Below are 26,193 nucleotides of genomic sequence, written 5' to 3' on the forward strand. Positions count from 1 at the left end.
CGGTGACGTTGCAGACAGGGGAGGGTACTACGATCCCGCAGTGTTTCGGGTGTTTTCATCTTTGTTTGATTGTCTTTTTACATTACATTTTCACTATTTTTCAGCTTACGGCGCCACCTACTGGCCTGTCGCCGCGCCCCTTTTCACCTGGCCTCGGACTGAGCCCCTGCACAGGTGTGCCGATTTGGGTGAAGGGATCTCACTCCTTCCCGGAGTTATAGCCATTCGAGCCACCTCGGACACGCCACCTTAGCACGTTTTGAGGTCCCCTCGCCAAGGTGAATGGAAATTTCCTCTTTTTTTGGATGATTATTGACAGTCAGACTCCAGAGAAGCTTTCTGTGCTGATTTGGGTGGGACTGGGCCAAATACCTGGCGCTAGGTTGCAAAAGAAGGTTTTCGACAAAATCCAAAATACCCGAAAATTTCGTCAGAGCGACGAGCCAATCTGAGACCTGCGTCTCGTTCGGCTCGAGCCAAGGATTCCGATGACATAAGGCACGTGGCTCTGCGACCAACCGTTTGGGAGTTACGAGCGATGCCGTACTTTCCGTCGCTGCAGTTCCACCGTCAGGCCGATCGGGACAAGGCCCGGTGACGTTGCAGACAGGGGAGGGTACTACGATCCCGCAGTGTTTCGGGTGTTTTCATCTTTGTTTGATTGTCTTTTTACATTACATTTTCACTATTTTTCAGCTTACGGCGCCACCTACTGGCCTGTCGCCGCGCCCCTTTTCACCTGGCCTCGGACTGAGCCCCTGCACAGGTGTGCCGATTTGGGTGAAGGGATCTCACTCCTTCCCGGAGTTATAGCCATTCGAGCCACCACGGACACGCCACCTTAGCACGTTTTGAGGTCCCCTCGCCAAGGTGAATGGAAATTTCCTCTTTTTTTGGATGATTATTGACAGTCAGACTCCAGAGAAGCTTTCTGTGCTGATTTGGGTGGGACTGGGCCAAATACCTGGCGCTAGGTTGCAAAAGAAGGTTTTCGACAAAATCCAAAATACCCGAAAATTTCGTCAGAGCGACGAGCCAATCTGAGACCTGCGTCTCGTTCGGCTCGAGCCAAGGATTCCGATGACATAAGGCACGTGGCTCTGCGACCAACCGTTTGGGAGTTACGAGCGATGCCGTACTTTCCGTCAGGCCGATCGGGACGAGGCCCGGTGACGTTGTAGACAGGGGAGGCTACCACCATCCCCCAGCGTTTTTAGGTCTCCCAAAACTTACCAAAGCCGAGATGGGCATCGCCGTGTCCGGCTTCCTCCCTGCTGCGTCTTAGCAGCATCGCTTCTCGGCCTTTTGGCTAAGATCAAGTGTAGTATCTGTTCTTATCAGTTTAATATCTGATACGTCCCCCATCCGGGGACTACATATTAAATGGATTTTTAGATCACGGAGCTGGAGCCGGGGCTTGCTCCGTCCACTCCATGCATCGGCCTGGTATTGCAGTGTCTCCAGGAACGGTGTGCTTTCCCTTTTTGGGGATTGCCATTTATTGTGTCGAATAGCAGAACAAGGAATGAGAGCTGCCATTGCAGATGCTGTGGTTTATTGCAAACTTTTTTTCTGATGTGTCCTCCTGGGGTCTTGGACTCTTCCACTAACGATGCACCCACCTGAGGTCTTGAAGTCTTTCACAGACGAGGTGGTGCATCGAATCAGGTGTGTTTGTTTAAAGAGAGTCATCTAAAACTGGCGTTGGGAAGCACCGGCCCATGAGCTTGGCAGTTTCCAGGCCAGTAACGGAAGGCACCCGTCCTTCCTTTCCTGGAGCGGGGGCGGAGGGCTAACCGTTGGTGAGGATGGTAGAGATGCAAATCAGACCTCTGGCTGACCGCCTGGGCCTTCATACTTACCTGGCAGGGGAGACACCATGATCAAGAAGGCGGTTCACCCAGGGCGAGGCTTGTCCATTGCACTCCGGCCATGCTGACCCCTGCGAATTCCCCAAATGCGGGAATCTCGACTGCATAATTTATGGTAGTGGGGGACTGCGTTCGCGCTCTCCCCTGAAATTGTTGGTGAAACAAAGCAGAAGAGTTTTTTACAGTTTTTTATTTATTTCCGTTTCAGAATGGGGAGTTCTGTCACATGCGAGATACGTGTTGTGCGCCTGTGAAACAAAGTCACTTACGCTCTTGAAAAATCAGACCCTGGTGGGTAGTTTAGTTCGAACATAGCGCAGACCTTACTTTGAAAGTAGATTGGACTGACTGCAGCCTAGCTGTATCTGTCTCCATGTTGTTTGTTTGTCCTTTTTTTCGATTCGTATTAATTTTGTTGTCGCTTACAGCGCCACCTAGTGGCCTGTCGCCGCGCCCTTTTTCACCTGGCCTCGGACTGAGCCCCTGCACAGGTGTGCCGATTTGGGTGAAGGGATCTCACTCCTTCCCGGAGTTATAGCCATTCGAGCCACCTCGGACACGCCACCTTAGCACGTTTTGAGGTCCCCTCGCCAAGGTGAATGGAAATTTCCTCTTTTTTTGGATGATTATTGACAGTCAGACTCCAGAGAAGCTTTCTGTGCTGATTTGGGTGGGACTGGGCCAAATACCTGGCGCTAGGTTGCAAAAGAAGGTTTTCGACAAAATCCAAAATACCCGAAAATTTCGTCAGAGCGACGAGCCAATCTGAGACCTGCGTCTCGTTCGGCTCGAGCCAAGGATTCCGATGACATAAGGCACGTGGCTCTGCGACCAACCGTTTGGGAGTTACGAGCGATGCCGTACTTTCCGTCGCTGCAGTTCCACCGTCAGGCCGATCGGGACAAGGCCCGGTGACGTTGCAGACAGGGGAGGGTACTACGATCCCGCAGTGTTTCGGGTGTTTTCATCTTTGTTTGATTGTCTTTTTACATTACATTTTCACTATTTTTCAGCTTACGGCGCCACCTACTGGCCTGTCGCCGCGCCCCTTTTCACCTGGCCTCGGACTGAGCCCCTGCACAGGTGTGCCGATTTGGGTGAAGGGATCTCACTCCTTCCCGGAGTTATAGCCATTCGAGCCACCTCGGACACGCCACCTTAGCACGTTTTGAGGTCCCCTCGCCAAGGTGAATGGAAATTTCCTCTTTTTTTGGATGATTATTGACAGTCAGACTCCAGAGAAGCTTTCTGTGCTGATTTGGGTGGGACTGGGCCAAATACCTGGCGCTAGGTTGCAAAAGAAGGTTTTCGACAAAATCCAAAATACCCGAAAATTTCGTCAGAGCGACGAGCCAATCTGAGACCTGCGTCTCGTTCGGCTCGAGCCAAGGATTCCGATGACATAAGGCACGTGGCTCTGCGACCAACCGTTTGGGAGTTACGAGCGATGCCGTACTTTCCGTCGCTGCAGTTCCACCGTCAGGCCGATCGGGACAAGGCCCGGTGACGTTGCAGACAGGGGAGGGTACTACGATCCCGCAGTGTTTCGGGTGTTTTCATCTTTGTTTGATTGTCTTTTTACATTACATTTTCACTATTTTTCAGCTTACGGCGCCACCTACTGGCCTGTCGCCGCGCCCCTTTTCACCTGGCCTCGGACTGAGCCCCTGCACAGGTGTGCCGATTTGGGTGAAGGGATCTCACTCCTTCCCGGAGTTATAGCCATTCGAGCCACCTCGGACACGCCACCTTAGCACGTTTTGAGGTCCCCTCGCCAAGGTGAATGGAAATTTCCTCTTTTTTTGGATGATTATTGACAGTCAGACTCCAGAGAAGCTTTCTGTGCTGATTTGGGTGGGACTGGGCCAAATACCTGGCGCTAGGTTGCAAAAGAAGGTTTTCGACAAAATCCAAAATACCCGAAAATTTCGTCAGAGCGACGAGCCAATCTGAGACCTGCGTCTCGTTCGGCTCGAGCCAAGGATTCCGATGACATAAGGCACGTGGCTCTGCGACCAACCGTTTGGGAGTTACGAGCGATGCCGTACTTTCCGTCAGGCCGATCGGGACGAGGCCCGGTGACGTTGTAGACAGGGGAGGCTACCACCATCCCCCAGCGTTTTTAGGTCTCCCAAAACTTACCAAAGCCGAGATGGGCATCGCCGTGTCCGGCTTCCTCCCTGCTGCGTCTTAGCAGCATCGCTTCTCGGCCTTTTGGCTAAGATCAAGTATCTTGTCGGACGGTTGAGACTGCGATCGCCTCTTGGAGGTTTCCTGACTCGAGATCGTTTCATATCTTGAGTCACACAACTTCGAGAGGTATATTGAACTCTGCTGCTTCGGGCTCCAACAAGTTTTAAGGTGAGGTCTTTTAATTATTTATTTTGTTATTTATTGTTGTATTTATTGTTGTTTTAAGTTTTTAGGCTGTTGGTGCCTCCATCATGTCGGCTGCCCGTGCCGGCGTGCGGAGGCACCACAGCGTGCGTTTTTTATTCAGGCAGGGTGAGGGGAAGCTCCTGGGAATGTCCCGTATGGACTTTTCCAGGAAGCTGATCCAAAAGACCCTAGCTTTTAAATGTGACGACCTGAATTGTTTGATGACTCTGCCCTTGAACAAAGGATTTGATGTTAGTTTTAAAACCGCTTCCCTACTTAATGACTTTTGGCAAAGGTTTGAATCAGTTAAAGCCCAGTTCTCCATGTTCACTGTTGAGAAACTTTCTGATAACACACTTAAAACTGTGATTGTCAGGATGTTCAATGAAACCGTGACTGGAGATGATATTTGTGTTTGGTTGGGTAGATTTTGCACTGTTCGAGGCCAGCCTGTCAAAGTGTTAGATGAAGATGGCATTTGGACATGCTCCTGGCGAATTCCCATTAAACAATGGGAAGACGCTGGGGGCTACCAGGGCCTGAAGCATCTGCCTTCCATGATTGTGCTCGGAGAGAACAGAGGCTACATACATTATCAAGGAATGCCCAAACTCTGCAGAAAGTGTGCAAGGTTTGGTCATCTAGCTGAAGCATGCCAAGAGTTAATCTGTGGGAAGTGTAGAGAAATTGGTCACAGTTTTGATGACTGTACCAATGGCAGACGGTGCAATCTTTGTGGAGAAACAAACCATCTCTACAGAGACTGCCCTAAAAGTTTTGCCAACAAGCTAAAAATGGCCGCCCCACATGGGCAACAAACAAAGGAACAAAGGAGAGAGGAGGCGGTCCCTGAGGTTTTGGCGGGAATTTCAAATTCCCAGCCGGCCTCAGGGATTGGGCAGGAAGGAGGAAGTGGGGCGGCCACAGGGGCGGAGGCAACGGAACAGGAAATGGTAATGGAAGGAGAGGAAAGTGAGGAAGAGTCACTGGTAACAGTTTCGGATGGGGTGGAAGAATCCACCGGGAGTGAGACACAGTGTTCACTCCCTAATGCTCAGGTGCAAAAAAGGCCTGCGGGGTCTCCTCTGATTGTAACGGAGGAGAAAAAATCTAGGGCAGCATATAAGCTCGATAGTTCCGACTCGGTAGATCTGGAGCGCATGTGGCCCCTAGAGTCCCCAAATGAGGTTTCCTTTTTGCACATTAAGCTAACAGCATCAACGCCAAAGGAGCCACAAGAGGTTCCCTCTGTGGCCTCTGAAGCGACAGGCATTTGCCCTCCTGACCTCAGCTCATCTGGGGAAAAGGAAAGACAAATGCTACAAGATGTAACATGATTTTAATCATATTTTTGTAGTCTTTTTATTGTCTTCTGTTTTAAATGCCTCATACCTTTTTTACCCTACTGCTCATGGCCCTCACCATCTCTACTATCAATGTCAGAAGTGTGAGGTCCACCATTAGAGCACAGAGTATTTTGTCCCTTTTAAAATCTTTTAAGTCAGATTTGTTTTTATTACAAGAGTGTTCTCTGCCCTTTTTAACTAGGTACACAAAAATGGAAGAGCTATGGTCCGCAGGAGCCTCCATATGGAGCGGATCAAATTTTAACAAAAACGACGGAGTTGCGGTTTTAATTAATAATCCTAACATCTTGGTGAAGGGCAGCACTGTGGTGAGGCAAGGCCGGGCACTTTTAGTAAATCTGACCTTTTTAGACAGGGATTTTAATGTTCTTAATGTATATGGTTTTACGGAAAAGAACGAAAGATATGAGCTTTTAGAAGACTTGCAACCCCACATGCTAGGTAGGGCTCCCCTAATGGTAGCAGGGGATTTTAATTGTGTTTTATCTAAAACAGACAGGAAAAGGGTAGGGGAGGATTTTAGAGTGGACAAAACGTCGGTTTTATTGCAGGGTTTAGTCAGAGATTTTAATTTAGTCGACTGTTTTAAAATTTTGCATCAAAGAGAGGAGGGCTTCACCTGGTTCAGTGGTGATGGTACCAAAGCCTCTCGAATCGACTACGTGTTTACAAGGGACTGCCCGCCAACCGATGCTACATTAACCCCCCTTTTTTTCTCTGATCACATGATGCTGTCTTGCACCCTTTCACTGCCCATGGGTGTGACGGTAGGGGGAGGGCTGTGGAAGCTGAACTGTTCCCTGTTGGAAGACAAGAATGTAATTTTAGAATATAGGGAACAGTTCAGCCAATGGCAGACCCTCCAAGACTTTTATGATACACGTGCACAGTGGTGGGAGATGGTAAAGGACCGGACGAGACAGTTTTTTAGAAAGATAGGGAAAGAAAAGAAGAGTAGGGAAAAGAAATGCATGTTGGGGTTGCAAAAAAGACTACAAAGGTATTTTAATCTTTTAAATAATGGTTTTGATTTTAACACTGAAATCCAGGATGTAAAAAAGGAAATGTCAGTTTTAGCCAATATAGAAAGTAAAGGGGTCCTTTTAAGAAGCAAAGAGAGAGAAATTGAAGAAGGGGAAAAGTGTACCAGATATTTTTTTAAGAAAATAATAACAAGGGGTGGGGGGTTAACCAGGGTTAAAACAGGGGATAGGGAGGTTAACACAACAAAAGAGATTTTAGAGGATGTGGAAAAATTTTATGGGGCTTTATATAGTTTTAAAAAGGTACACTCAGACACCGTAAAAGAAGTTTTAAATTTTGTTGAGAAAAGGGTCGACTGTCAAAATGAGATTTTAGCCCAAGATTTGAACATTTTAGAAACCCAAAAAGCTCTTGGAGGTTTTAAAAGGGGGAAGTCCCCAGGAGTGGATGGACTTCCCCTGGAGTTTTATCTAACATTTTGGGACATTTTAGGACAAGAGCTTTTGACAGTTTTTAAAGAGTTTGAGACCCTCGACAGACTTCCAGACAGTTTTAGAATAGGGATAGTTTCTTTACTTCACAAAAAAGGTGACCGGACTGACTTAAAAAACTGGAGACCCATAACACTTTTAAATTTCGATTATAAACTTTTTAGCAAAGTTTTAGCAACACGCATGTCAACTGTTTTGGAGGACGTGATTCACCCGGATCAAGCTTGTTCTGTGCCCGGAAGAAAGATAACAGACAACCTAGTGCTGATTAGAGACACCATCTGTTACGCGAGAGACAGAAATATTCGGCTAGTAGTCCTAAATTTAGATTTTGAAAAAGCATTTGATCGAGTCTCGCAGCAGTACCTCTTCCAGGTTCTGGAGAAAATGGGGTTTCCAAAGAGGTTTATAGCCTGGGTGGGACTGCTGTACAAGGGAATAGTCAGCAAAATTCTAATAAATGGGCATCTTTCCAAAGCTGTGAACATACACAGTGGTGTCCGTCAGGGATGTCCTTTATCTCCTCTTCTGTATGTGGCTTGCATCGAGCCACTGGCACAGATCTTGAGAAGGGACAAATGGATCAAAGGACTGGACGTTCCTGGGACGGGGGGACTGACGGCGACCTGTGTTTTATATATGGACGACGTAACTCTTTTAGCCACAGACGTTTTATCAATACGAAGAGCACTGGACTTGACTGACTGGTACGGTCGGGCCTCGGGCGCCAAACTCAATAGAAACAAGTCCGAGGCCCAGCTCTTCGGGCCGTGGGGAGACGTGGACACAGGAGGACTTGATTTGGTTTTTAAAGACAACGATTTTAAGATTTTAGGCGTTAAATTTGATAAAGACGGGGGTGGACGGGAAAACTGGACTGACTTGTTAGGGAAAGTTAGGAAAAGACTGGGGTTTTGGGGACTAAGACAGATGACGATGGAAGGCAAGGTTTTAATTTTTAAATCTGTGATTTTACCTCTGATTTTACTTGTCTGTTCTGTTTTCAGCCCCCCTCGGTGGTTCCTGGGGAAACTGGAGAGGGCGGTGTTTTACTTCCTGTGGGGGTCCAAGTGGGAGCGCCTGAAGAGGGAGACCATCAAGAAAAGGCCGGAGAACGGTGGAAAAGGCCTCCCAGACCCCCACCTGTTTTTAGGCAGCCGCTTCACCGCCCTGCACATTAGTTATGCCACGACCCCATCCAAAGAAAACAAGACGGCTGCAATGGCGCGATTTTGGATGGGGTCTTACCTACGAACACTGAAAATTTTACCAGTGGACTTGAAAACCCCAGTGTCTTTTAACTTGCCCAAAGAGTACAGTTTTATAAAAAAGTTTTTAAAGAAATACCTTTTAGAGAGTGAAGATGTCACCATTTTAACTCAACACAAGTCTCTCATCTCTGTTGTGCAGGACCGGGAACCGGTGAGTCCAGTTCCGGGCCTCACACCAAGTGAGGCCAAACAGGTTTGGCGGAACGCGGCTCACCCCGCTCTCCAGAACAGGCACAAGGACTTATCGTGGATGGTGGCTCATGAGATCCTCCCGGTCAGGGCGGTTATGCACTCCAGAGGCATGGCCAAGAACCCCATCTGCCCGCGGTCCGGCTGCAATTCCCCGGAGACCGTCCACCACCTGCTCTGGGAGTGCAGCACTGCGCGGGACCTGTGGGCCAAGACCGGCCCCCTGTATTTCCCGTGCCTACCAGCGGGTGGGGCCCAGTTCGGGTACCAGCTCGCCATCCTTGGGGTGGGCCGGGGCTTGAAGGACTTGACGGCACAGAAATTTACCTCGCTCTGGCTCACCCTCAACGTCATCAAGGATGCCATCTGGGCCACCAGAAACCTGCTGGTGGGGAAGCGCGTTACGGTAACCCTCCATGCATGCGAGCTAAAGGTAACATCAATGCTGCAGGGGTACCGGACGACGATATTCGGACGGGGGGGCCGGGGTCGCACGGAGAGGGTCCCGGCAGGCACCGACCCTGGCCGCCCGTAGATGCACCCTCACCACTCTGGCTACGGGAACAGCGGGCCAGCGGGCCGGAGGAGAGGGGATCTCCGCTGAGTCCATAAAGTAGCATCTCATGTCCCTGTTCTGGAGAGTGGGGTGATGACCCACTTGATAAGGACTCACCCCCGGTCTTGCACAATAGATGATTTTTAATTGGTGTTTTTTATTGTTTTATTATGAAAGAGGTTTTATTAACATATATATATACGAGGCTTGTTTGCTTTTTTTAAAATTTGTATTTTACTTTTGGAACTGACCGCACATTTTAAACACACCTCAATAATGGACTTTTAAAAACAAGCAAAACACTGTGGTTTTAATCAAATGCTTTTTAACAATGATTGTTTCTTTCATTTTACCATGTGTATTTATTATATATTATATTGCTTGTTTTAATGTGTGATTAAAAAGAAAATGTTGTGTGAAAAAGAAAAAATGCAAATGGAAAAAATGTAAATGGTGACAATAAAACTTTTTCGAAAAAAAAAAAAAAAATCTGTTCTTATCAGTTTAATATCTGATACGTCCCCCATCCGGGGACTACATATTAAATGGATTTTTAGATCACGGAGCTGGAGCCGGGGCTTGCTCCGTCCACTCCATGCATCGGCCTGGTATTGCAGTGTCTCCAGGAACGGTGTGCTTTCCCTTTTTGGGGATTGCCATTTATTGTGTCGAATAGCAGAACAAGGAATGAGAGCTGCCATTGCAGATGCTGTGGTTTATTGCAAACTTTTTTTCTGATGTGTCCTCCTGGGGTCTTGGACTCTTCCACTAACGATGCACCCACCTGAGGTCTTGAAGTCTTTCACAGACGAGGTGGTGCATCGAATCAGGTGTGTTTGTTTAAAGAGAGTCATCTAAAACTGGCGTTGGGAAGCACCGGCCCATGAGCTTGGCAGTTTCCAGGCCAGTAACGGAAGGCACCCGTCCTTCCTTTCCTGGAGCGGGGGCGGAGGGCTAACCGTTGGTGAGGATGGTAGAGATGCAAATCAGACCTCTGGCTGACCGCCTGGGCCTTCATACTTACCTGGCAGGGGAGACACCATGATCAAGAAGGCGGTTCACCCAGGGCGAGGCTTGTCCATTGCACTCCGGCCATGCTGACCCCTGCGAATTCCCCAAATGCGGGAATCTCGACTGCATAATTTATGGTAGTGGGGGACTGCGTTCGCGCTCTCCCCTGAAATTGTTGGTGAAACAAAGCAGAAGAGGTTTTTACAGTTTTTTATTTATTTCCGTTTCAGAATGGGGAGTTCTGTCACATGCGAGATACGTGTTGTGCGCCTGTGAAACAAAGTCACTTACGCTCTTGAAAAATCAGACCCTGGTGGGTAGTTTAGTTCGAACATAGCGCAGACCTTACTTTGAAAGTAGATTGGACTGACTGCAGCCTAGCTGTATCTGTCTCCATGTCGTTTGTTTGTCCTTTTTTTCGATTCGTATTAATTTTGTTGTCGCTTACAGCGCCACCTAGTGGCCTGTCGCCGCGCCCTTTTTCACCTGGCCTCGGACTGAGCCCCTGCACAGGTGTGCCGATTTGGGTGAAGGGATCTCACTCCTTCCCGGAGTTATAGCCATTCGAGCCACCTCGGACACGCCACCTTAGCACGTTTTGAGGTCCCCTCGCCAAGGTGAATGGAAATTTCCTCTTTTTTTGGATGATTATTGACAGTCAGACTCCAGAGAAGCTTTCTGTGCTGATTTGGGTGGGACTGGGCCAAATACCTGGCGCTAGGTTGCAAAAGAAGGTTTTCGACAAAATCCAAAATACCCGAAAATTTCGTCAGAGCGACGAGCCAATCTGAGACCTGCGTCTCGTTCGGCTCGAGCCAAGGATTCCGATGACATAAGGCACGTGGCTCTGCGACCAACCGTTTGGGAGTTACGAGCGATGCCGTACTTTCCGTCGCTGCAGTTCCACCGTCAGGCCGATCGGGACAAGGCCCGGTGACGTTGCAGACAGGGGAGGGTACTACGATCCCGCAGTGTTTCGGGTGTTTTCATCTTTGTTTGATTGTCTTTTTACATTACATTTTCCCTATTTTTCAGCTTACGGCGCCACCTACTGGCCTGTCGCCGCGCCCCTTTTCACCTGGCCTCGGACTGAGCCCCTGCACAGGTGTGCCGATTTGGGTGAAGGGATCTCACTCCTTCCCGGAGTTATAGCCATTCGAGCCACCTCGGACACGCCACCTTAGCACGTTTTGAGGTCCCCTCGCCAAGGTGAATGGAAATTTCCTCTTTTTTTGGATGATTATTGACAGTCAGACTCCAGAGAAGCTTTCTGTGCTGATTTGGGTGGGACTGGGCCAAATACCTGGCGCTAGGTTGCAAAAGAAGGTTTTCGACAAAATCCAAAATACCCGAAAATTTCGTCAGAGCGACGAGCCAATCTGAGACCTGCGTCTCGTTCGGCTCGAGCCAAGGATTCCGATGACATAAGGCACGTGGCTCTGCGACCAACCGTTTGGGAGTTACGAGCGATGCCGTACTTTCCGTCGCTGCAGTTCCACCGTCAGGCCGATCGGGACAAGGCCCGGTGACGTTGCAGACAGGGGAGGGTACTACGATCCCGCAGTGTTTCGGGTGTTTTCATCTTTGTTTGATTGTCTTTTTACATTACATTTTCACTATTTTTCAGCTTACGGCGCCACCTACTGGCCTGTCGCCGCGCCCCTTTTCACCTGGCCTCGGACTGAGCCCCTGCACAGGTGTGCCGATTTGGGTGAAGGGATCTCACTCCTTCCCGGAGTTATAGCCATTCGAGCCACCTCGGACACGCCACCTTAGCACGTTTTGAGGTCCCCTCGCCAAGGTGAATGGAAATTTCCTCTTTTTTTGGATGATTATTGACAGTCAGACTCCAGAGAAGCTTTCTGTGCTGATTTGGGTGGGACTGGGCCAAATACCTGGCGCTAGGTTGCAAAAGAAGGTTTTCGACAAAATCCAAAATACCCGAAAATTTCGTCAGAGCGACGAGCCAATCTGAGACCTGCGTCTCGTTCGGCTCGAGCCAAGGATTCCGATGACATAAGGCACGTGGCTCTGCGACCAACCGTTTGGGAGTTACGAGCGATGCCGTACTTTCCGTCAGGCCGATCGGGACGAGGCCCGGTGACGTTGTAGACAGGGGAGGCTACCACCATCCCCCAGCGTTTTTAGGTCTCCCAAAACTTACCAAAGCCGAGATGGGCATCGCCGTGTCCGGCTTCCTCCCTGCTGCGTCTTAGCAGCATCGCTTCTCGGCCTTTTGGCTAAGATCAAGTATCTTGTCGGACGGTTGAGACTGCGATCGCCTCTTGGAGGTTTCCTGACTCGAGATCGTTTCATATCTTGAGTCACACAACTTCGAGAGGTATATTGAACTCTGCTGCTTCGGGCTCCAACAAGTTTTAAGGTGAGGTCTTTTAATTATTTATTTTGTTATTTATTGTTGTATTTATTGTTGTTTTAAGTTTTTAGGCTGTTGGTGCCTCCATCATGTCGGCTGCCCGTGCCGGCGTGCGGAGGCACCACAGCGTGCGTTTTTTATTCAGGCAGGGTGAGGGGAAGCTCCTGGGAATGTCCCGTATGGACTTTTCCAGGAAGCTGATCCAAAAGACCCTAGCTTTTAAATGTGATGACCTGAATTGTTTGATGACTCTGCCCTTGAACAAAGGATTTGATGTTAGTTTTAAAACCGCTTCCCTACTTAATGACTTTTGGCAAAGGTTTGAATCAGTTAAAGCCCAGTTCTCCATGTTCACTGTTGAGAAACTTTCTGATAACACACTTAAAACTGTGATTGTCAGGATGTTCAATGAAACCGTGACTGGAGATGATATTTGTGTTTGGTTGGGTAGATTTTGCACTGTTCGAGGCCAGCCTGTCAAAGTGTTAGATGAAGATGGCATTTGGACATGCTCCTGGCGAATTCCCATTAAACAATGGGAAGACGCTGGGGGCTACCAGGACCTGAAACATCTGCCTTCCATGATTGTGCTCGGAGAGAACAGAGGCTACATACATTATCAAGGAATGCCCAAACTCTGCAGAAAGTGTGGAATGTTTGGTCATCTAGCTGAAGCATGCCAAGAGTTAATCTGTGGGAAGTGTAGAGAAATTGGTCACAGTTTTGATGACTGTACCAATGGCAGACGGTGCAATCTTTGTGGAGAAACAAACCATCTCTACAGAGACTGCCCTAAAAGTTTTGCCAACAAGCTAAAAATGGCCGCCCCACATGGGCAACAAACGAAGGAACAAAGGAGAGAGGAGGCGGTCCCTGAGGTTTTGGCGGGAATTTCAAATTCCCAGCCGGCCTCAGGGATTGGGCAGGAAGGAGGAAGTGGGGCGGCCACAGGGGCGGAGGCAACGGAACAGGAAGTGGTAATGGAAGGGGAGGAAAGTGAGGAAGAATCACTGGTAACAGTTTCGGATGGGGTGGAAGAATCCACCGGGAGTGAGACAGAGTGTTCACTCCCTAATGCTCAGGTGCAAAAAAGACCAGCGGGGTCTCCTCTGATTGTAACGGAGGAGAAAAAATCTAGGGCAGCATATAAGCTCGATAGTTCCGACTCGGTAGATCTGGAGCGCATGTGGCCCCTAGAGTCCCCTAATGAGGTTTCCTTTTTGCACATTAAGCTAACAGCATCATCGCCAAAGGAGCCACAAGAGGTTCCCTCTGTGGCCTCTGAAGCGACAGGCATTTGCCCTCCTGACCTCAGCTCATCTGGGGAAAAGGAAAGACAAATGCTACAAGATGTAACATGATTTTAATCATATTTTTGTAGTCTTTTTATTGTCTTCTGTTTTAAATGCCTCATACCTTTTTAACCCTACTGCTCATGGCCCTCACCATCTCTACTATCAATGTCAGAAGTGTGAGGTCCACCATTAGAGCACAGAGTATTTTGTCCCTTTTAAAATCTTTTAAGTCAGATTTGTTTTTATTACAAGAGTGTTCTCTGCCCTTTTTAACTAGGTACACAAAAATGGAAGAGCTATGGTCCGCAGGAGCCTCCATATGGAGCGGATCAAATTTTAACAAAAACGACGGAGTTGCGGTTTTAATTAATAATCCTAACATCTTGGTGAAGGGCAGCACTGTGGTGAGGCAAGGCCGGGCACTTTTAGTAAATCTGACCTTTTTAGACAGGGATTTTAATGTTCTTAATGTATATGGTTTTACGGAAAAGAACGAAAGATATGAGCTTTTAGAAGACTTGCAACCCCACATGTTAGGTAGGGCTCCCCTAATGGTAGCAGGGGATTTTAATTGTGTTTTATCTAAAACAGACAGGAAAAGGGTAGGGGAGGATTTCAGAGTGGACAAAACGTCGGTTTTATTGCAGGGTTTAGTCAGAGATTTTAATTTAGTCGACTGTTTTAAAATTTTGCATCAAAGAGAGGAGGGCTTCACCTGGTTCAGTGGTGATGGTACCAAAGCCTCTCGAATCGACTACGTGTTTACAAGAGACTGCCCGCCAACCGATGCTACATTAACCCCCCTTTTTTTCTCTGATCACATGATGCTGTCTTGCACCCTTTCACTGCCCATGGGTGTGACGGTAGGGGGAGGGCTGTGGAAGCTGAACTGTTCCCTGTTGGAAGACAAAAATGTAATTTTAGAATATAGGGAACAGTTCAGCCAATGGCAGACCCTCCAAGACTTTTATGATACACGTGCACAGTGGTGGGAGATGGTAAAGGACCGGACGAGACAGTTTTTTAGAAAGATAGGGAAAGAAAAGAAGAGTAGGGAAAAGAAATGCATGTTGGGGTTGCAAAAAAGACTACAAAGGTATTTTAATCTTTTAAATAATGGTTTTGATTTTAACAATGAAATCCAGGATGTAAAAAAGGAAATGTCAGTTTTAGCCAATACAGAAAGTAAAGGGGTCCTTTTAAGAAGCAAAGAGAGAGAAATTGAAGAAGGGGAAAAGTGTACCAGATATTTTTTTAAGAAAATAATAACAAGGGGTGGGGGGTTAACCAGGGTTAAAACAGGGGATAGGGAGGTTAACACAACAAAAGAGATTTTAGAGGATGTGGAAAAATTTTATGGGGCTTTATATAGTTTTAAAAAGGTACACTCAGACACCGTAAAAGAAGTTTTAAATTTTGTTGAGAAAAGGGTCGACTGTCAAAATGAGATTTTAGCCCAAGATTTGAACATTTTAGAAACCCAAAAAGCTCTTGGAGGTTTTAAAAAGGGGAAGTCCCCAGGAGTGGATGGACTTCCCCTGGAGTTTTATCTAACATTTTGGGACATTTTAGGACAAGAGCTTTTGACAGTTTTTAAAGAGTTTGAGACCCTCGACAGACTTCCAGACAGTTTTAGAATAGGGATAGTTTCTTTACTTCACAAAAAAGGTGACCGGACTGACTTAAAAAACTGGAGACCCATAACACTTTTAAATTTCGATTATAAACTTTTTAGCAAAGTTTTAGCGACACGCATGTCAACTGTTTTAGAGGACGTGATTCACCCGGATCAAGCTTGTTCTGTGCCCGGAAGAAAGATAACAGACAACCTAGTGCTGATTAGAGACGCCATCTGTTACGCGAGAGACAGAAATATTCGGCTAGTAGTCCTAAATTTAGATTTTGAAAAAGCATTTGATCGAGTCTCGCACCAGTACCTCTTCCAGGTTCTGGAGAAAATGGGGTTTCCAAAGAGGTTTATAGCCTGGGTGGGACTGCTGTACAAGGGAATAGTCAGCAAAATTCTAATAAATGGGCATCTTTCCAAAGCTGTGAACATACACAGTGGTGTCCGTCAGGGATGTCCTTTATCTCCTCTTCTGTATGTGGCTTGCATCGAGCCACTGGCACAGATCTTGAGAAGGGACAAATGGATCAAAGGACTGGACGTTCCTGGGACGGGGGGACTGACGGCGACCTGTGTTTTATATATGGACGACGTAACTCTTTTAGCCACAGACGTTTTATCAATACGAAGAGCACTGGACTTGACTGACTGGTACGGTCGGGCCTCGGGCGCCAAACTCAATAGAAACAAGTCCGAGGCCCAGCTCTTCGGGCCGTGGGGAGACGTGGACACAGGAGGACTTGATTTGGTTTTTAAAGACAACGATTTTAAGATTTTAGGCGTTAAATTTGATAAAGACGGGGGTGGACGGGAAAACTGGACTGACTTGTTAGGGAAAGTTAGGAAAAGACTGGGGTTTTGGGGACTAAGACAGATGACGATGGAAGGCAAGGTTTTAATTTTTAAATCTGTGATTTTACCTCTGATTTTACTTGTCTGTTCTGTTTTTAGCCCCCCTCGGTGGTTCCTGGGGAAATTGGAGAGGGCGGTGTTTTACTTCCTGTGGGGGTCCAAGTGGGAGCGCCTGAAGAGGGAGACCATCAAGAAAAGGCCGGAGAACGGTGGAAAAGGCCTCCCAGACCCCCACCTGTTTTTAGGCAGCCGCTTCACCGCCCTGCACATTAGTTATGCCACGACCCCATCCAAAGAAAACAAGACGGCTGCAATGGCGCGATTTTGGATGGGGTCTTACCTACGAACACTGAAAATTTTACCAGTGGACTTGAAAACCCCAGTGTCTTTTAACTTGCCCAAAGAGTACAGTTTTATAAAAAAGTTTTTAAAGAAATACCTTTTAGAGAGTGAAGATGTCACCATTTTAACTCAACACAAGTCTCTCATCTCTGTTGTGCAGGACCGGGAACCGGTGAGTCCAGTTCCGGGCCTCACACCAAGTGAGGCCAAACAGGTTTGGCGGAACGCGGCTCACCCCGCTCTCCAGAACAGGCACAAGGACTTATCGTGGATGGTGGCTCATGAGATCCTCCCGGTCAGGGCGGTTATGCACTCCAGAGGCATGGCCAAGAACCCCATCTGCCCGCGGTCCGGCTGCAATTCCCCGGAGACCGTCCACCACCTGCTCTGGGAGTGCAGCACTGCGCGGGACCTGTGGGCCAAGACCGGCCCCCTGTATTTCCCGTGCCTACCAGCGGGTGGGGCCCAGTTCGGGTACCAGCTCGCCATCCTTGGGGTGGGCCGGGGCTTGAAGGACTTGACGGCACAGAAATTTACCTCGCTCTGGCTCACCCTCAACGTCATCAAGGATGCCATCTGGGCCACCAGAAACCTGCTGGTGGGGAAGCGCGTTACGGTAACCCTCCATGCATGCGAGCTAAAGGTAACATCAATGCTGCAGGGGTACCGGACGACGATATTCGGACGGGGGGGCCGGGGTCGCACGGAGAGGGTCCCGGCAGGCACCGACCCTGGCCGCCCGTAGATGCACCCTCACCACTCTGGCTACGGGAACAGCGGGCCAGCGGGCCGGAGGAGAGGGGATCTCCGCTGAGTCCATAAAGTAGCATCTCATGTCCCTGTTCTGGAGAGTGGGGTGATGACCCACTTGATAAGGACTCACCCCCGGTCTTGCACAATAGATGATTTTTAATTGGTGTTTTTATTGTTTTATCATGAAAGAGGTTTTATTAACATATATATATACGAGGCTTGTTTGCTTTTTTTAAAATTTGTATTTTACTTTTGGAACTGACCGCACCTTTTAAACACACCTCAATAATGGACTTTTAAAAACAAGCAAAACACTGTGGTTTTAATCAAATGCTTTTTAACAATGATTGTTTCTTTCATTTTACCATGTGTATTTATTATATATTATATTGCTTGTTTTAATGTGTGATTAAAAAGAAAATGTTGTGTGAAAAAGAAAAAATGCAAATGGAAAAAATGTAAATGGTGACAATAAAACTTTTTCGAAAGAAAAAAATCTGTTCTTATCAGTTTAATATCTGATACGTCCCCCATCCGGGGACTACATATTAAATGGATTTTTAGATCACGGAGCTGGAGCCGGGGCTTGCTCCGTCCACTCCATGCATCGGCCTGGTATTGCAGTGTCTCCAGGAACGGTGTGCTTTCCCTTTTTGGGGATTGCCATTTATTGTGTCGAATAGCAGAACAAGGAATGAGAGCTGCCATTGCAGATGCTGTGGTTTATTGCAAACTTTTTTTCTGATGTGTCCTCCTGGGGTCTTGGACTCTTCCACTAACGATGCACCCACCTGAGGTCTTGAAGTCTTTCACAGACGAGGTGGTGCATCGAATCAGGTGTGTTTGTTTAAAGAGAGTCATCTAAAACTGGCGTTGGGAAGCACCGGCCCATGAGCTTGGCAGTTTCCAGGCCAGTAACGGAAGGCACCCGTCCTTCCTTTCCTGGAGCGGGGGCGGAGGGCTAACCGTTGGTGAGGATGGTAGAGATGCAAATCAGACCTCTGGCTGACCGCCTGGGCCTTCATACTTACCTGGCAGGGGAGACACCATGATCAAGAAGGCGGTTCACCCAGGGCGAGGCTTGTCCATTGCACTCCGGCCATGCTGACCCCTGCGAATTCCCCAAATGCGGGAATCTCGACTGCATAATTTATGGTAGTGGGGGACTGCGTTCGCGCTCTCCCCTGAAATTGTTGGTGAAACAAAGCAGAAGAGGTTTTTACAGTTTTTTATTTATTTCCGTTTCAGAATGGGGAGTTCTGTCACATGCGAGATACGTGTTGTGCGCCTGTGAAACAAAGTCACTTACGCTCTTGAAAAATCAGACCCTGGTGGGTAGTTTAGTTCGAACATAGCGCAGACCTTACTTTGAAAGTAGATTGGACTGACTGCAGCCTAGCTGTATCTGTCTCCATGTTGTTTGTTTGTCCTTTTTTTCGATTCGTATTAATTTTGTTGTCGCTTACAGCGCCACCTAGTGGCCTGTCGCCGCGCCCTTTTTCACCTGGCCTCGGACTGAGCCCCTGCACAGGTGTGCCGATTTGGGTGAAGGGATCTCACTCCTTCCCGGAGTTATAGCCATTCGAGCCACCTCGGACACGCCACCTTAGCACGTTTTGAGGTCCCCTCGCCAAGGTGAATGGAAATTTCCTCTTTTTTTGGATGATTATTGACAGTCAGACTCCAGAGAAGCTTTCTGTGCTGATTTGGGTGGGACTGGGCCAAATACCTGGCGCTAGGTTGCAAAAGAAGGTTTTCGACAAAATCCAAAATACCCGAAAATTTCGTCAGAGCGACGAGCCAATCTGAGACCTGCGTCTCGTTCGGCTCGAGCCAAGGATTCCGATGACATAAGGCACGTGGCTCTGCGACCAACCGTTTGGGAGTTACGAGCGATGCCGTACTTTCCGTCGCTGCAGTTCCACCGTCAGGCCGATCGGGACAAGGCCCGGTGACGTTGCAGACAGGGGAGGGTACTACGATCCCGCAGTGTTTCGGGTGTTTTCATCTTTGTTTGATTGTCTTTTTACATTACATTTTCCCTATTTTTCAGCTTACGGCGCCACCTACTGGCCTGTCGCCGCGCCCCTTTTCACCTGGCCTCGGACTGAGCCCCTGCACAGGTGTGCCGATTTGGGTGAAGGGATCTCACTCCTTCCCGGAGTTATAGCCATTCGAGCCACCTCGGACACGCCACCTTAGCACGTTTTGAGGTCCCCTCGCCAAGGTGAATGGAAATTTCCTCTTTTTTTGGATGATTATTGACAGTCAGACTCCAGAGAAGCTTTCTGTGCTGATTTGGGTGGGACTGGGCCAAATACCTGGCGCTAGGTTGCAAAAGAAGGTTTTCGACAAAATCCAAAATACCCGAAAATTTCGTCAGAGCGACGAGCCAATCTGAGACCTGCGTCTCGTTCGGCTCGAGCCAAGGATTCCGATGACATAAGGCACGTGGCTCTGCGACCAACCGTTTGGGAGTTACGAGCGATGCCGTACTTTCCGTCGCTGCAGTTCCACCGTCAGGCCGATCGGGACAAGGCCCGGTGACGTTGCAGACAGGGGAGGGTACTACGATCCCGCAGTGTTTCGGGTGTTTTCATCTTTGTTTGATTGTCTTTTTACATTACATTTTCACTATTTTTCAGCTTACGGCGCCACCTACTGGCCTGTCGCCGCGCCCCTTTTCACCTGGCCTCGGACTGAGCCCCTGCACAGGTGTGCCGATTTGGGTGAAGGGATCTCACTCCTTCCCGGAGTTATAGCCATTCGAGCCACCTCGGACACGCCACCTTAGCACGTTTTGAGGTCCCCTCGCCAAGGTGAATGGAAATTTCCTCTTTTTTTGGATGATTATTGACAGTCAGACTCCAGAGAAGCTTTCTGTGCTGATTTGGGTGGGACTGGGCCAAATACCTGGCGCTAGGTTGCAAAAGAAGGTTTTCGACAAAATCCAAAATACCCGAAAATTTCGTCAGAGCGACGAGCCAATCTGAGACCTGCGTCTCGTTCGGCTCGAGCCAAGGATTCCGATGACATAAGGCACGTGGCTCTGCGACCAACCGTTTGGGAGTTACGAGCGATGCCGTACTTTCCGTCGCTGCAGTTCCACCGTCAGGCCGATCGGGACAAGGCCCGGTGACGTTGCAGACAGGGGAGGGTACTACGATCCCGCAGTGTTTCGGGTGTTTTCATCTTTGTTTGATTGTCTTTTTACATTACATTTTCCCTATTTTTCAGCTTACGGCGCCACCTACTGGCCTGTCGCCGCGCCCCTTTTCACCTGGCCTCGGACTGAGCCCCTGCACAGGTGTGCCGATTTGGGTGAAGGGATCTCACTCCTTCCCGGAGTTATAGCCATTCGAGCCACCTCGGACACGCCACCTTAGCACGTTTTGAGGTCCCCTCGCCAAGGTGAATGGAAATTTCCTCTTTTTTTGGATGATTATTGACAGTCAGACTCCAGAGAAGCTTTCTGTGCTGATTTGGGTGGGACTGGGCCAAATACCTGGCGCTAGGTTGCAAAAGAAGGTTTTCGACAAAATCCAAAATACCCGAAAATTTCGTCAGAGCGACGAGCCAATCTGAGACCTGCGTCTCGTTCGGCTCGAGCCAAGGATTCCGATGACATAAGGCACGTGGCTCTGCGACCAACCGTTTGGGAGTTACGAGCGATGCCGTACTTTCCGTCGCTGCAGTTCCACCGTCAGGCCGATCGGGACAAGGCCCGGTGACGTTGCAGACAGGGGAGGGTACTACGATCCCGCAGTGTTTCGGGTGTTTTCATCTTTGTTTGATTGTCTTTTTACATTACATTTTCCCTATTTTTCAGCTTACGGCGCCACCTACTGGCCTGTCGCCGCGCCCCTTTTCACCTGGCCTCGGACTGAGCCCCTGCACAGGTGTGCCGATTTGGGTGAAGGGATCTCACTCCTTCCCGGAGTTATAGCCATTCGAGCCACCTCGGACACGCCACCTTAGCACGTTTTGAGGTCCCCTCGCCAAGGTGAATGGAAATTTCCTCTTTTTTTGGATGATTATTGACAGTCAGACTCCAGAGAAGCTTTCTGTGCTGATTTGGGTGGGACTGGGCCAAATACCTGGCGCTAGGTTGCAAAAGAAGGTTTTCGACAAAATCCAAAATACCCGAAAATTTCGTCAGAGCGACGAGCCAATCTGAGACCTGCGTCTCGTTCGGCTCGAGCCAAGGATTCCGATGACATAAGGCACGTGGCTCTGCGACCAACCGTTTGGGAGTTACGAGCGATGCCGTACTTTCCGTCGCTGCAGTTCCACCGTCAGGCCGATCGGGACAAGGCCCGGTGACGTTGCAGACAGGGGAGGGTACTACGATCCCGCAGTGTTTCGGGTGTTTTCATCTTTGTTTGATTGTCTTTTTACATTACATTTTCACTATTTTTCAGCTTACGGCGCCACCTACTGGCCTGTCGCCGCGCCCCTTTTCACCTGGCCTCGGACTGAGCCCCTGCACAGGTGTGCCGATTTGGGTGAAGGGATCTCACTCCTTCCCGGAGTTATAGCCATTCGAGCCACCTCGGACACGCCACCTTAGCACGTTTTGAGGTCCCCTCGCCAAGGTGAATGGAAATTTCCTCTTTTTTTGGATGATTATTGACAGTCAGACTCCAGAGAAGCTTTCTGTGCTGATTTGGGTGGGACTGGGCCAAATACCTGGCGCTAGGTTGCAAAAGAAGGTTTTCGACAAAATCCAAAATACCCGAAAATTTCGTCAGAGCGACGAGCCAATCTGAGACCTGCGTCTCGTTCGGCTCGAGCCAAGGATTCCGATGACATAAGGCACGTGGCTCTGCGACCAACCGTTTGGGAGTTACGAGCGATGCCGTACTTTCCGTCGCTGCAGTTCCACCGTCAGGCCGATCGGGACAAGGCCCGGTGACGTTGCAGACAGGGGAGGGTACTACGATCCCGCAGTGTTTCGGGTGTTTTCATCTTTGTTTGATTGTCTTTTTACATTACATTTTCACTATTTTTCAGCTTACGGCGCCACCTACTGGCCTGTCGCCGCGCCCCTTTTCACCTGGCCTCGGACTGAGCCCCTGCACAGGTGTGCCGATTTGGGTGAAGGGATCTCACTCCTTCCCGGAGTTATAGCCATTCGAGCCACCTCGGACACGCCACCTTAGCACGTTTTGAGGTCCCCTCGCCAAGGTGAATGGAAATTTCCTCTTTTTTTGGATGATTATTGACAGTCAGACTCCAGAGAAGCTTTCTGTGCTGATTTGGGTGGGACTGGGCCAAATACCTGGCGCTAGGTTGCAAAAGAAGGTTTTCGACAAAATCCAAAATACCCGAAAATTTCGTCAGAGCGACGAGCCAATCTGAGACCTGCGTCTCGTTCGGCTCGAGCCAAGGATTCCGATGACATAAGGCACGTGGCTCTGCGACCAACCGTTTGGGAGTTACGAGCGATGCCGTACTTTCCGTCAGGCCGATCGGGACGAGGCCCGGTGACGTTGTAGACAGGGGAGGCTACCACCATCCCCCAGCGTTTTTAGGTCTCCCAAAACTTACCAAAGCCGAGATGGGCATCGCCGTGTCCGGCTTCCTCCCTGCTGCGTCTTAGCAGCATCGCTTCTCGGCCTTTTGGCTAAGATCAAGTGTAGTATCTGTTCTTATCAGTTTAATATCTGATACGTCCCCCATCCGGGGACTACATATTAAATGGATTTTTAGATCACGGAGCTGGAGCCGGGGCTTGCTCCGTCCACTCCATGCATCGGCCTGGTATTGCAGTGTCTCCAGGAACGGTGTGCTTTCCCTTTTTGGGGATTGCCATTTATTGTGTCGAATAGCAGAACAAGGAATGAGAGCTGCCATTGCAGATGCTGTGGTTTATTGCAAACTTTTTTTCTGATGTGTCCTCCTGGGGTCTTGGACTCTTCCACTAACGATGCACCCACCTGAGGTCTTGAAGTCTTTCACAGACGAGGTGGTGCATCGAATCAGGTGTGTTTGTTTAAAGAGAGTCATCTAAAACTGGCGTTGGGAAGCACCGGCCCATGAGCTTGGCAGTTTCCAGGCCAGTAACGGAAGGCACCCGTCCTTCCTTTCCTGGAGCGGGGGCGGAGGGCTAACCGTTGGTGAGGATGGTAGAGATGCAAATCAGACCTCTGGCTGACCGCCTGGGCCTTCATACTTACCTGGCAGGGGAGACACCATGATCAAGAAGGCGGTTCACCCAGGGCGAGGCTTGTCCATTGCACTCCGGCCATGCTGACCCCTGCGAATTCCCCAAATGCGGGAATCTCGACTGCATAATTTATGGTAGTGGGGGACTGCGTTCGCGCTCTCCCCTGAAATTGTTGGTGAAACAAAGCAGAAGAGGTTTTTACAGTTTTTTATTTATTTCCGTTTCAGAATGGGGAGTTCTGTCACATGCGAGATACGTGTTGTGCGCCTGTGAAACAAAGTCACTTACGCTCTTGAAAAATCAGACCCTGGTGGGTAGTTTAGTTCGAACATAGCGCAGACCTTACTTTGAAAGTAGATTGGACTGACTGCAGCCTAGCTGTATCTGTCTCCATGTTGTTTGTTTGTCCTTTTTTTCGATTCGTATTAATTTTGTTGTCGCTTACAGCGCCACCTAGTGGCCTGTCGCCGCGCCCTTTTTCACCTGGCCTCGGACTGAGCCCCTGCACAGGTGTGCCGATTTGGGTGAAGGGATCTCACTCCTTCCCGGAGTTATAGCCATTCGAGCCACCTCGGACACGCCACCTTAGCACGTTTTGAGGTCCCCTCGCCAAGGTGAATGGAAATTTCCTCTTTTTTTGGATGATTATTGACAGTCAGACTCCAGAGAAGCTTTCTGTGCTGATTTGGGTGGGACTGGGCCAAATACCTGGCGCTAGGTTGCAAAAGAAGGTTTTCGACAAAATCCAAAATACCCGAAAATTTCGTCAGAGCGACGAGCCAATCTGAGACCTGCGTCTCGTTCGGCTCGAGCCAAGGATTCCGATGACATAAGGCACGTGGCTCTGCGACCAACCGTTTGGGAGTTACGAGCGATGCCGTACTTTCCGTCGCTGCAGTTCCACCGTCAGGCCGATCGGGACAAGGCCCGGTGACGTTGCAGACAGGGGAGGGTACTACGATCCCGCAGTGTTTCGGGTGTTTTCATCTTTGTTTGATTGTCTTTTTACATTACATTTTCACTATTTTTCAGCTTACGGCGCCACCTACTGGCCTGTCGCCGCGCCCCTTTTCACCTGGCCTCGGACTGAGCCCCTGCACAGGTGTGCCGATTTGGGTGAAGGGATCTCACTCCTTCCCGGAGTTATAGCCATTCGAGCCACCTCGGACACGCCACCTTAGCACGTTTTGAGGTCCCCTCGCCAAGGTGAATGGAAATTTCCTCTTTTTTTGGATGATTATTGACAGTCAGACTCCAGAGAAGCTTTCTGTGCTGATTTGGGTGGGACTGGGCCAAATACCTGGCGCTAGGTTGCAAAAGAAGGTTTTCGACAAAATCCAAAATACCCGAAAATTTCGTCAGAGCGACGAGCCAATCTGAGACCTGCGTCTCGTTCGGCTCGAGCCAAGGATTCCGATGACATAAGGCACGTGGCTCTGCGACCAACCGTTTGGGAGTTACGAGCGATGCCGTACTTTCCGTCAGGCCGATCGGGACGAGGCCCGGTGACGTTGTAGACAGGGGAGGCTACCACCATCCCCCAGCGTTTTTAGGTCTCCCAAAACTTACCAAAGCCGAGATGGGCATCGCCGTGTCCGGCTTCCTCCCTGCTGCGTCTTAGCAGCATCGCTTCTCGGCCTTTTGGCTAAGATCAAGTGTAGTATCTGTTCTTATCAGTTTAATATCTGATACGTCCCCCATCCGGGGACTACATATTAAATGGATTTTTAGATCACGGAGCTGGAGCCGGGGCTTGCTCCGTCCACTCCATGCATCGGCCTGGTATTGCAGTGTCTCCAGGAACGGTGTGCTTTCCCTTTTTGGGGATTGCCATTTATTGTGTCGAATAGCAGAACAAGGAATGAGAGCTGCCATTGCAGATGCTGTGGTTTATTGCAAACTTTTTTTCTGATGTGTCCTCCTGGGGTCTTGGACTCTTCCACTAACGATGCACCCACCTGAGGTCTTGAAGTCTTTCACAGACGAGGTGGTGCATCGAATCAGGTGTGTTTGTTTAAAGAGAGTCATCTAAAACTGGCGTTGGGAAGCACCGGCCCATGAGCTTGGCAGTTTCCAGGCCAGTAACGGAAGGCACCCGTCCTTCCTTTCCTGGAGCGGGGGCGGAGGGCTAACCGTTGGTGAGGATGGTAGAGATGCAAATCAGACCTCTGGCTGACCGCCTGGGCCTTCATACTTACCTGGCAGGGGAGACACCATGATCAAGAAGGCGGTTCACCCAGGGCGAGGCTTGTCCATTGCACTCCGGCCATGCTGACCCCTGCGAATTCCCCAAATGCGGGAATCTCGACTGCATAATTTATGGTAGTGGGGGACTGCGTTCGCGCTCTCCCCTGAAATTGTTGGTGAAACAAAGCAGAAGAGGTTTTTACAGTTTTTTATTTATTTCCGTTTCAGAATGGGGAGTTCTGTCACATGCGAGATACGTGTTGTGCGCCTGTGAAACAAAGTCACTTACGCTCTTGAAAAATCAGACCCTGGTGGGTAGTTTAGTTCGAACATAGCGCAGACCTTACTTTGAAAGTAGATTGGACTGACTGCAGCCTAGCTGTATCTGTCTCCATGTTGTTTGTTTGTCCTTTTTTTCGATTCGTATTAATTTTGTTGTCGCTTACAGCGCCACCTAGTGGCCTGTCGCCGC

At 49.2% G+C, this 26,193-nt stretch overlaps 8 non-coding genes and 2 pseudogenes across 8 annotated transcripts; all 10 read left to right on the forward strand.

Annotated features, from left to right (window-relative positions):
* Positions 1 to 1,289: 1,289 nt before the first annotated feature.
* On the forward strand, positions 1,290 to 1,480 carry LOC113080478 (U2 spliceosomal RNA). The gene has a single exon (XR_003281877.1). It is a non-coding gene; the product is annotated as a U2 spliceosomal RNA (small nuclear RNA).
* Positions 1,481 to 1,854: 374 nt separating this feature from the next.
* LOC113080463 (U1 spliceosomal RNA) lies at positions 1,855 to 2,018 on the forward strand. The gene has a single exon (XR_003281863.1). It is a non-coding gene; the product is annotated as a U1 spliceosomal RNA (small nuclear RNA).
* Positions 2,019 to 9,569: 7,551 nt separating this feature from the next.
* LOC113080489 (uncharacterized) lies at positions 9,570 to 9,750 on the forward strand (annotated as a pseudogene).
* A 374-nt stretch (positions 9,751 to 10,124) lies between these two features.
* Positions 10,125 to 10,288, forward strand: LOC113080464 (U1 spliceosomal RNA). The gene has a single exon (XR_003281864.1). It is a non-coding gene; the product is annotated as a U1 spliceosomal RNA (small nuclear RNA).
* A 7,550-nt stretch (positions 10,289 to 17,838) lies between these two features.
* LOC113080490 (uncharacterized) lies at positions 17,839 to 18,014 on the forward strand (annotated as a pseudogene).
* A 374-nt stretch (positions 18,015 to 18,388) lies between these two features.
* On the forward strand, positions 18,389 to 18,552 carry LOC113080465 (U1 spliceosomal RNA). The gene has a single exon (XR_003281865.1). It is a non-coding gene; the product is annotated as a U1 spliceosomal RNA (small nuclear RNA).
* A 4,419-nt stretch (positions 18,553 to 22,971) lies between these two features.
* LOC113080479 (U2 spliceosomal RNA) lies at positions 22,972 to 23,162 on the forward strand. Its single transcript, XR_003281878.1, has one exon. It is a non-coding gene; the product is annotated as a U2 spliceosomal RNA (small nuclear RNA).
* A 374-nt stretch (positions 23,163 to 23,536) lies between these two features.
* On the forward strand, positions 23,537 to 23,700 carry LOC113080466 (U1 spliceosomal RNA). The gene has a single exon (XR_003281866.1). It is a non-coding gene; the product is annotated as a U1 spliceosomal RNA (small nuclear RNA).
* A 1,459-nt stretch (positions 23,701 to 25,159) lies between these two features.
* LOC113080480 (U2 spliceosomal RNA) lies at positions 25,160 to 25,350 on the forward strand. The gene has a single exon (XR_003281879.1). It is a non-coding gene; the product is annotated as a U2 spliceosomal RNA (small nuclear RNA).
* Positions 25,351 to 25,724: 374 nt separating this feature from the next.
* LOC113080468 (U1 spliceosomal RNA) lies at positions 25,725 to 25,888 on the forward strand. Its single transcript, XR_003281867.1, has one exon. It is a non-coding gene; the product is annotated as a U1 spliceosomal RNA (small nuclear RNA).
* The last annotated feature ends 305 nt before the right edge of the window (positions 25,889 to 26,193 follow it).

Source organism: Carassius auratus, unplaced genomic scaffold (genome assembly GCF_003368295.1).
Source record: "Carassius auratus strain Wakin unplaced genomic scaffold, ASM336829v1 scaf_tig00031390, whole genome shotgun sequence".
Taxonomy (NCBI): Eukaryota; Metazoa; Chordata; class Actinopteri; order Cypriniformes; family Cyprinidae; genus Carassius; species Carassius auratus.